Here is a 10,970-nt window from a genome sequence, read left to right on the forward strand (position 1 = left end):
CCTCTTAAGGGAGGAGGCTCCATCCCGCCACCACCAGAGCTCCTGCATGCCTGGACTTGCCTCCATGTGCTCAGCTGCAGCACACAGCTAGCCAAAAGTGTGTCTGGGGTGAAAACACCACAGTTGCCAATATTTGGTTCAGCACCAAGGGCCAGACAAGCTCAGGCACATCCTGTCCGGCTATATTGGTAAGTATTCCAATACAGTTTCACATGATCTAGCAAATACAAGGTCTAACATTTCCCAGGGCCTACCTTTAACATTTTCCCAGGGCCTACTAAGCCTAACTTTCTTTCTAATTCCCCTAATTTTCTATGATTTTAAAATCTTTTACTAGCAATACCTCCAAAAATTTCAAACTGTTCCTCGATCAGTAGGAGGTGAAACACACTACTGTCCTACTCCACTCACCAACAGGGCAATCCATTGTAGAGAGAGCTCATCATACACTCAAGAGAATCCTTGATCAGCAGCGTGGTAGTGTTGAAACACTATGAAATGTGGAAAGATTATGTAAGACTCTTTATGTCATCAATTTTCTTAATAATTCATTTATGAAGCCAAACCCTCCCATTGTCAGGCACTTCTCCGGCACTAGCAGAGCTCAACTCACAGAGAAACCCCTTGTGCTGATCAAAGACCCTGAATCCAAACAAATAATGGGTTCATTTCCATTAGTAACTTAGGGCAGAGGCTATGCTTGCGTGTCCACAAAATCTGGCCCCAGGTGGATTCCCGGCAAGAATATCAAGCCGTTCATCAAGTCGTCAAATACAACACCCAGAGACACTTCCCCAGAACCCCAGAGAGAGGAAAGAGGTCACGCTCAGGTGGTGTGGAGCAGAAGAAGGAAAAATACTGTAGACGCAGATGTTCGCCACAGAAGAAGATGACTGTCCACTGCTCCAAAAGATTATAAGACTCTCTGTTGATCAATGAACTTTTCAGACAACGGGGGTTGACAGAATGGGTTCCATCTTTTGTTAAAGAAATTTGTTGGATTGTAATCATTGTTTTTATTGTTTTACTCATGTTTCCCTGTTTAGTTAAGCATCTGCAGAAGTCCATTGGGGAAGTCTTCTTAGTAAGAAAAAGCAGGGGAATTGTGTAATCCTCTTGATCTTTCCCCCTCAGGGAATTCCCCTGAGCCCTCCCCTGGAGAGACTTACCATAGAGTTTCCCCACCTGGGCAAACGGAAAAGACTTCCCCATGGAGTCTTGCACAACACTGATCCATCCCAGTTCCTTTCCCCATATGTCCCAACTTCCCCTGTTTTCTCCTTTCCCTGTTTCCTCATTGGTTGTGGTACTCCTGGTGGCAGGCCCCTTCTTCCCTTTGTACCGCCCCTGTATCTTTGCCTACTTAAGCCTTGTGCAGAGCGCATGTTCTGTCTTTTGTCCCTGGTTTTCCTTTGGTGTGGTGGATGCAATAAACCTTTGCTGGAACTGATCATACAAAGATCCTTCCTGTCTTTCCTCGGCTGAGCTATCTGTGGCGTGTGTGTGTGCATCGACTGTGTGCATGGACTTGAAATGGCTGCTTTTGCACCCTTACTAGGAGCAGCTTCTGAAGGAGATGGTTCAAAGAAGTTTGCAGCATTTCTACCATCCTGCTATGCTGCTACCAATGGTGCCCAATGTGAGGCTCGAACCCACGACCCTGAGATTAAGAGTCTCATGCTCTAATGACTGAGCTAGCCAGGCCACGCTGGTACAGATGTGCATAAAATATTGAAAATTAAATGATAATTTTTTCTACAGATTCTCAAATATAGATAAAGGTCACATGAAATACACATTCTGGTGTTGTAGTCAGCTTGAAGTAGTGACAACAGTTCAAAAATGGACCGCTTTCCAAATTTTTGTCTTAATAATATTTCTAACTAAGACACTGAAATTATCTGTGTAAAAAAGCCATCCTTATATTCTCACCACTGGAATTATGTTAAATGTTCCTACTGTGTGAAACGGTGCTGCTTTAGTGCTAAAACTTCTGAAAATAGATTTTATTGTTGAAAAGCAGCATAACTGCAGCCAGAAGCCTTTAAAGAGTGGTAAATGTTATGAACAAAAATTCAGCTAATATTTTTTTTGTGAGAGGGAGTTACAGGGACGCAGCCAGATCTGTCTCTGCCAGAGTTCTTAGTGCTTTGTTATTGTAATACCGGGTCGTTGTAGCTTATCTCCTCTTTTGTATTAGAAAAAGGCCTGGCTGGGTAGGGTGGATGGCCCTTCTCCGAGACAGTAATGGGTGGGGACCTCCCCAAACAGTGAGGAGAAGAGACCTAGAGGGAGGGGTTATGCAAAGTGACTCCAAAGACCAGCAGGCTTTGGGACCTCGACTCCAAAATGCACAGAGAAAACCCCAAAAACAACGAGCCAAATAAGAATTGAGAGACTAAAGTGGTGTCTGGACATGAGGAGCCGATTGCTGAGCCTGCAGAGATGCGGAGTCCCTCTCGCCCTGAGCAGAGAGTCGTCCCAACGCCGGGACCAGGTAGCTGAGAAGCTGAAAGGACCAAGATCTGACGGGGACATCACGCCCTAAAGGCTCCCACGAGGACTGGATCCCCTGGCTCTGCCCCTAGTGGGCAGAGCTGCGCATATCCTCCTCCTCTGAGTCGCCCTGGGTGACGCGACGGGGACTGCAGCCCTGCCGAGCCGCCCAATCCTGAGCTGATCACTTTTAATAAAGGCATTATAAAGGACAAGAAGTATCCTGGCCCTGTTTATTTCAGCTGGGGGCGCTCGTCCGGAATAGCCACGCCGAGAGAGGACTCGGGACTGGCCATCTTGGACCTCCAGGACAGCTGGCTATCAGGACCAGAGGGATCGGCTCAGGACCAGCGACGCAGAGGAGCACCGGAGCCTCGGATTGGTGAGAAAGCCGGTGGCGGGGGTGGGAGACGTGCGCATGTGTGTGTGAATGAGACGCACGCCAGCAGCCGGACCTTTGAAGTGAGAGCGGACCTCTCAGTACCGCGGTTCCGGACTCGTGCGAAGGGGCCGGCCAGGAACAGGGGGCGGTGCTTGGAATTAGCGTGAGTGAGCCGTCTCTCAAGGGGGAATAAAGGGCCCCCCCCTCCGGGCGTGTGGAGGGAATATTTGTATGAGTGGCACACACCCAAAATAAGCCCTGACAGAGGGAAGTCAGGCAGATTTGTCAGTCCCAAGAAGGATTCGGGTAGCATTTGTATGTCTCAAGAAGGATTCGCGTAAGATTTTATCAGTCCCGAGAAGGATTCGGGTAGCTCACAAGCCCTGCAGGCAAAAGTAAGTCCTGGCACAAGGAGCCAGGCACAAACCCCAGCGAAGGAGGCTGTGGTTTGCTTTTAAGTCCTGATACGGTGAAGCCTAAAAATTGGCGAGCTAGGCAAACTAAAAATCAGGCAGTTGTTTTTCCTGACTGAGGGAGTCAGGCAACACCCGGATTCTTAGGCCGAGGCTTCGTGTGTTCAAGTCCCAACAGATGTAAGACCTGACGTGGGGAAAGTTGGGCAATTAAGAGATCGGGCAGTTGTTTCAGTATACAGTCCTGAGCATCAGGCAGAAATTTGAAGTTTCAGTGGAGGAGGCTGAAGCTCCTCAAAGAATGTTCTTTTTGAAATTACCGGTCAGTAAAGGCACCTTTGGGATTTTTTACTGTTAAAACCTGTAAAATGGGAGGGTGTAATAGTAAAAAGACCGGCAAGAGGCTGAGGGACATACCGCCCAATAGTCTCTTAGGAGAACTGTTAGTAAAATGGGATTCTATAGAGGCCACGGAGGGATTAGATAAAGTGAAAATGATCCATTAATGTATGGAATTGTGGCCAGAATTAGAGTTACAAGGAGGATGGCCTCGGTGTGGGACAAAGGATAAGTGGATGTGCCAACAATTAAATAATTATCTGACAGCTCGAGGAGATACTGATCCTGAGCAATTATTGTATGTAGCTTGCTGGTTAAAGAGCGCTGTTGGGGATGAAGGGGTGTGAATTTGTAAGGTACAGAGGAAGAAAGAGGGGAATGAAGGAGGGGATGATAGGACTAGTAAAAGATGGGATCCCCTGGATTATTTGCCTCCTTCTGCCCCTCCACCTTATAATCCTCTTCTTCAAGCACCTTAAATGGCAGGTCCGGTTCTTCCCCCGGCTGCCATCTCACTACCACCTGTTCAAACTCCTCCTTCTACCTCTTCAGCTTCCGCTATGATAAACCCAGTATCCCCTCCAGTTCCTTCTGCACCACCACAAGCGCCTACTCCACCTGCTACATTCTCCACCCCTTCTCCAGCTGCACTTAATATCCACTCAGGCTCTTCTCCCCCTCCTATTGCTGTCCCTTTACCTCCTCCTAGTTGGGGCACGAATGTCTCCTCACCCGATAAACAGCTATCAGCAAATACACCTGCTGATGGGCAGAAAGTTCAGGGTAACCCAGATATCCCTCAAAGTAGTTTGGCATCTGAAGATGGGCCGTACTGTAGCACCAGATCCAAGACCTCCAAGGCAGAGAGACTCTTTCCCCTCAGAGAGGTTCCTATGGGAGGAATAGCGGGAGGTGTTGGCTTTGTGAATGCTCCCCTAACTGCTTCTGAGGTGAGAGGATTCAAGAAAGAGTTGGGGCATTTAGTTGAGGACCCAGTGGGCATAGCTAACCAAGTAGATCAATGTCTAGGTCCAAATATCTACACTTGGGGGGAGATGAATTCCATCCTGAGTATATTATTTTCTCCAGAAGAGGTCCAGATAATTAGGGTGGCTGGCATAAGAATATGGGGGAAAGATAACCGTCCAGGACCCCAGGTGCCATCAGGCGAACAGAAATTGCCACTAACGGATCCCAGCTGGAGCCCTAACCAGGAGGAGGGGAGGAAGGCCATGATGGAATACAGGTCTTTGATAATACGGGGGATCAAAGAGTCAGTTCCCAAAGGAACTAACACCCAATTGGCATTTGAGGGTACGCAGGAGAAAGATGAAGCTCCTGCTGCCTGGCTTAACCGCCTAAAGCGGAACTTCCAGTTGTACTCTAGAATTGTCCCAGACACCCCAGAAGGTCAAATGCTACTAAAAGTCCAATTTGTTACCAAATCTTGGCCTGATATAAGGAGGAAACTGGAAAAGATGGAAGAGTGGCAAGAGAAGGACATAAATGAGTTATTAAGAGAGGCATTGAAGGTGTATTTAAGGAGGGAGGAAGAAAAAGCAAAGGCCAAGGCTAAGATCATGGTCGCTGTAGCTAGAGAAAGTGCAGGGTGGGCAGGTCCACCACCATGAGGAGGCAAGGATAGGCCTCTTGTACTGTCAGGTGCAAAAGGGATAGAGACACCTCAAGTCCCTTTGAGAGAACGATATTGTTATTACTGTGGAGAGCCAGGACACACCAGGAGGTTCTGTAGAAAGCTCAGTCTCGATGCGGCAATAGCCAGGGAACAAGATAATTTAGGGAAGATCCTTAGAGGTGACGAGTAGAGGGTCAGGGGCTTTACACTATAGAGGACCTGATGCAACATCTAGACGAGCCCTTGGTAAACTTTGAGGTGGGACCCCTAAATGAAGAATTAGAATTTTTGGTTGATACAGGAGCAGATAAGTCCTGTCTCAACAAAGTAACATCTGAAGTTAGACAAAAACAGCTAGGTAGAAAGGATATCCAATAGCACCAAAACTGGCCAGTAATACTAAACTTGTAATAAGTGGTGTGAAAGTAAAAGGTACCTTATTGCTGTCTTGTTGTGTGTGTGAGAGTGAGTCACAAGCAAAGTCAGCCTCAACTTCCCGGGCAGGTGGGAAGGGGGCATTGGGAGTGTGTGTGTGACCTGCAAACCAGGCTTGTGTCCCCCGGGCGGGTGGGGGCTGTGACCAAAGTGTGTGTGTGTGTGACCTGAAAACCAGACTAGTGCTCCCCAGATGTGTGAGGGAGCCGTAGCTGTAAGAGCGTGAGTGACACGCAGGCAGCCTCACAGGTGAATGTGCACCAGAGGCAACCAGAGTCAGGGCCCTTCCAAGAGGCCCAGAGACCTGTGGGCCAACCCCCATGGTGAAGGGGGGGCTACAGGGACCCATGATTTTCTAGCAATAAGTTTGTGTCTTAAAGGTGTAGAGGAATGTGTGAAAGTGAATGAGAAATGAGAGAGTGAATATAGACAAATTAGAATAGAGGTACAAGTTTTACCACATCTCCTTAGAGGGAAGTGTATTGTGTAGAAGAATGGTGTAAGGAAAAAAAAAAAGAAAAAAAAAAGAGATAAAGTGTAAAGAGTTGAAAGAAGTATTTAGGCTGTAAGTGAAAGTAAGAAACAGAACCAAGAGATAAATAAATAAGATCTTGAAAAATAGATCAGAAAACCAGTGAATTAAATACGCAGAAAAATAGGAGAATAAAAGTACTTTGAGAGTTTAGTTAGCTGAGAAATACAACTCCTTGCAAAATACAGTGTATGTAGAAGTTGATGAGAGAAACATACAAGCTATGGAAAAAGAGAAATTACTGATAACATTAAACAGAGAAGCTGAGTCTTGATAAAATCATTAAATAGCAGACCATTAATACCTGTGTTTGAAAGCCCGTTACAGGTATTCTTCATTACTAAGACGGTTGGACTCACATCACTCTCACCCCCTGGCATTGGACCAGGATTCAACACCAGTTTTTTCCGTCTGGCATTCTGGCATTGGACTAGACTGCACCCCATTCTGCCCCTGGCATTGGACCAGGATTCAACACCAGGTTTTTTCCCTCTGGCGTTCTGGCATTGGACTAGACTGCACCCCATTCTGCCCCTGGCATTGGACCAGGATTCAACACCAGGTTTTTTCCCTCTGGCATTCTGGCATTGGACCGGACTCCACCCCTGACTCCTTCTGGCATTGGGCCAGAGTCCACACCACTCACCTCCGGGCACTGGATAAGGATTCATCCACATCACAAGGTAATTCATCTGAGTATACTGGGATTTAAAGTTGACTCTCAGGAGGAAGAGTCAAAAAGACTGAACTGTATAGGAAAAATTGGTATCAGAGTTCTAATATTGCTTAAAATGTTTCAAAATTGTTCTGTGTAAACTATGTTGGTAAAAAGTTTAAGACTGTAAATAAGAATTCTGGTTTAAGTTCCCCAATATATTTCTAAAGACTCCAGGTTAATCCTTTGCAGAACACTTCCCTGGGGGAAACTAAAATTTGTAGGGAACAGACCAAGAGAGGCTTAACCAGAGAAGCGGGTAGAAGGGACTCTAAAGAGCTTGGAAGCTTCTCCTCCGTAAAAAAAATTCCCCAAGAGGCAAGGCCGGGTGGGCAGGCTGTGCAAGATGACCCATACCGGACTCTTGGGAAGGGTAGTACTGATAGCTCTAACTGCTTGTGTTGCTCTAGGAAGCCCAGCTGAGCTGTGCAATGAATGCTACCAACCCCGCTATGAGGAGGAAGTGAGCTCCTTGTCGAGAGTCCACATCAGTTCTAACCCTTATTGTGTTAACCTCTCCCACTTGGTCCTTTATCAGAAAAATAAGAGAGTGTATTGGATAGCCCAGAATACTGCCACTTTTAGGCAGCCACTCCTAGGAGACTGCCCTATAGGAGAAATCTGGTTGTGCTTTGAATGTGATGCTGCTGAAACAAGCTCAGCAGATCTAGTAAAAAGCAAAGAAATGGTGAAAATGGTAAGAAAAATTGTTTGTTACAAGTATTTATATGAGTGTACTGGAAAAGAGATAAACCCCTTTTGGAACACATTTCAGGGGAGCTCTAAACCCCTAAGTTTGATCTCATCTGGCAACTGCATTGCAAGGGTGATAAAACCAATTTTCTTATTACCCAAAGAAACTGGATCAAGTTTGGGAGTTCCTATATATAATGATTTGGGAGAAATTAAACAAAACCGGGAAAGTGAAATAGAAATTGGGAAAATCCGAAATTGTAAAAGCCAAGTTCGGATCCCAAAATCTGTGTTGAACAAAGTCATCCGGCTCCAGGCAGTATTACAAATAAAGAATTCAATTATTAGAGACATTTCAAACGAAATAAAAAGATTGGCATGTGTAAATAATCAAGATCAAACTCCTACACTTGATCCCAGTGGGTGGGAGAACTTAGAGATTTTCAGAAGAAATGTATGGGAAAAGGTGGTTTTTCTCACTGTGTGTAGACTTGGAGGATTGCTCTTTTTACTATGCTTATTTATCTGTTTTAGTAAAACAGTATTGGCTGTACAAACCAACCTGAAGAAACCAAGAAAAGTAACAAGGTTAAGTAACCATGATTACCAAAGTGCACAAGAGATTTATAGTAGATTCAAAACAAAAAAATGTGAGTTGATGCGAGCTTAAGAATTTAAGCTCGATCAAAGAAAAAGAGGGGGGACTGTTATGAACAAAAATTCGGCTAATATTTTTTTTGTGAGAGGGAGTTACAGGGACGCAGCCAGATCTGTCTCTGCCAGGGTTCTTAGTGCTTTGTTATTTTAATACCGGGTCGTTGTAGCTTATCTCCTCTTTTGTATTAGTAAAAGGTCTGGCTGGGTGGGGTGGATGGCCCTTCCCCGAGGCAGTGTGCTCTTCCAACATAGGGAAGACACCTGAGAGGGTGGGGGGGGTTATGCAAAGTGACTCCAAGACCAGCATGCTTTGAGACCTCGACTCCAAAATGCAACGAGAAAACCCTAAAAACAACGAGCCAAATGAGAATTGAGAGACTAAAGTGATGTCTGGACATGAGGAGCCAAGTGCTGAGCCTGCGGAGATGCGGAGTCCCTCTCGCCCTGAGCAGAGAGTCGTCCCAACGCCGGGACCAGGTGGCCGCCGAGGCTGAGAGGACCAAGATCTGACGGGGACATCACGCCCTAAAGGCTCCCACGAGGACTGGATCCCCCGGCTCTGCCCCTAGTGGACAGAGCTGCGCATGTCCTCCTCCTCTGAGTCGCCCTGGGAGACGCGACGGGGACTGCAGCCCTGCCGAGCCGCCCAATCCTGAGCTGATCACTTTTAATAAAGGCATTAAAAAGGAGAAGAAGTGTCCTGGCCCTGTTTATTTCAGAAGGGACACAATCAGTGAAAATTAGGCGGTACCCCCTGAAAAAAAAAAGATAAGGAAGGAATCAGCCCAAAAATTGATAGTACGGGATCGAGGGCTGTCAATAAAATAACAAAGAATTTATATCCTGTGGTAGCAAATCCATATACTTTACTAACTTGTTTAACACATGAACTGACCTGGTTGTTGGAGAATTTTGCTCAGACATGGCTTGAAGGAAAAAAGTCCATGAAAATATACAGCTGATGGAAAAGTAAAAGGCAGCTGTAAGCAGCTAATTCTCAAGCCTGTTTCTGTAAATAACAAGGTTCTCAGGCACATTTCTATAAACAGCAGAGTTCTCAGGCTGTTTTTTCATAACAGGTAAATATCTTGTCCTTGGATAAGTTTTGGGAAAGCAAACGTGACTAACATGAAGGCCTTGAGAACCATTTATATCAGGGTGAGAAAACAAATCTAGGTTTCAATAACAAACCACAGGTACTGAAAACAAAAGGAGGGATTAATGTTTAATCTGTAACCAATTATGAGCTCGGGTTTTGCAATATGTATGAACTTAATTAACACGGTTATAAAATGTGCATGTTGGATCAATAAATTGGAGTTCGATGCTGATCAAAGGATGGGTCGTGTCCCTTTGCTTTCTACACCTGGTTTACTGTTTTAGACCTGAAAGATGCTTTCTTTTGCCTCCCTATGCACGGAGTCAGCCAGAAAATTTTTGCATTCGAATGGGAAAGCCCTAAAAGCAGGCGCAAAACCCAGCTCACATGGTCCATGTGCCTCAAGGCTTCAAAAAATCCCTCACTCTGTTTGGAGAACAACTTGCAAAGATCCAGAGTCCTGAAAAACTCCACAGGAAGAAAAAAAAAAGCCTTCCAAATTTCCTAGGACTCCAAAGATACAGAGTATTAAAGAAAAAAGCACAAGTAGTGAAACAGAAGGTAATCTACCTGGGGTACAAGGTTACTTCTGGGCAACAGACTCTAGGGCAGGCTCACAAGGAAACAATATAAAGGAACTCCAAACCTTCTTAGGCATGGCAGGGTGGTGCCGGTTGTGGGTTTATAATTACATACTGTTCTCAAATAGAGATCTCCAATAGACAAAAGAAGCCACATGGGCCTTTCACCAGCTAGAGAGTGCCCTCATGTCAGCTCCAGCTTTGGGACTTCCAGATGTAAGTAAACCATTCTTTCTATTTTCCCATGAAAAACAAGGAATTTCCCTGGGAATATTGGCTCAGGACTTGTGTCCATGTTGGAGGGCAGTTGCTTGCTTTTCCAAGCAACTAAATGCAATGGCCAAAAGATGGCCAGGCTGCCTCAGAGCTGTAGCAGCAGTCATGCTGAATATACAAGAAGCACGCAAGTTTACCCTAGAACAGAAAATGACTATGCTAGTGTCCCACACAATGTCCTCAATACTGGAAGTAAAGAGCGGCCACTGGCTTTCACCACAGATGTTCCTGAAATACCAGGCCATCATAATAGAACAAGATGATGTAGAGGTAGTGGTAACTAATATTGTCCACACAGCTTCCTTTCTCAGTGGAAATCAAGAAAAAGCAGTACACCACAATTGCCTGGAGACCATTGAAGATACTTAGTCTAGCCACCCAGAATTAAAAGACCCTCCTTTGGACGATGCAGAGACCTAGTTCACTGACAAGAGTAGCTTCATTGCCAGTAAAAAGTGACATGCTGGATACACAGTGACTATATGAAAAGAGGTAATAAAATCCAGACACTTACCTACAGGCACCTCTGCGCAGAAGGCTGAGATAATTGCACTGACCCATGCCTTTGAAATGGCAAAAGGAAAGAAAATAAACATCTATACAGACTCAAAGTATTCATTCAGAGTTGTGCACGCACATGGAGCCATCTGGAGAGAGAGGAGACTGCAAACCTCACAAGGAAAGAACATTAAACATGCACAAGAAATAATCCAGCT

At 45.5% G+C, this 10,970-nt stretch overlaps 1 non-coding gene across 1 annotated transcript; it reads right to left on the reverse strand.

Moving 5' to 3' along the window:
• Positions 1-1,631: 1,631 nt before the first annotated feature.
• Positions 1,632-1,704, reverse strand: TRNAK-CUU (transfer RNA lysine (anticodon CUU)). Its single transcript has one exon. It is a non-coding gene; the product is annotated as a tRNA-Lys (tRNA).
• Between the last annotated feature and the right edge of the window lie 9,266 nt (positions 1,705-10,970).

Source organism: Zonotrichia leucophrys, unplaced genomic scaffold (assembly GCF_028769735.1).
Source record: "Zonotrichia leucophrys gambelii isolate GWCS_2022_RI unplaced genomic scaffold, RI_Zleu_2.0 Scaffold_576_32098, whole genome shotgun sequence".
Classification (NCBI taxonomy): Eukaryota; Metazoa; Chordata; class Aves; order Passeriformes; family Passerellidae; genus Zonotrichia; species Zonotrichia leucophrys.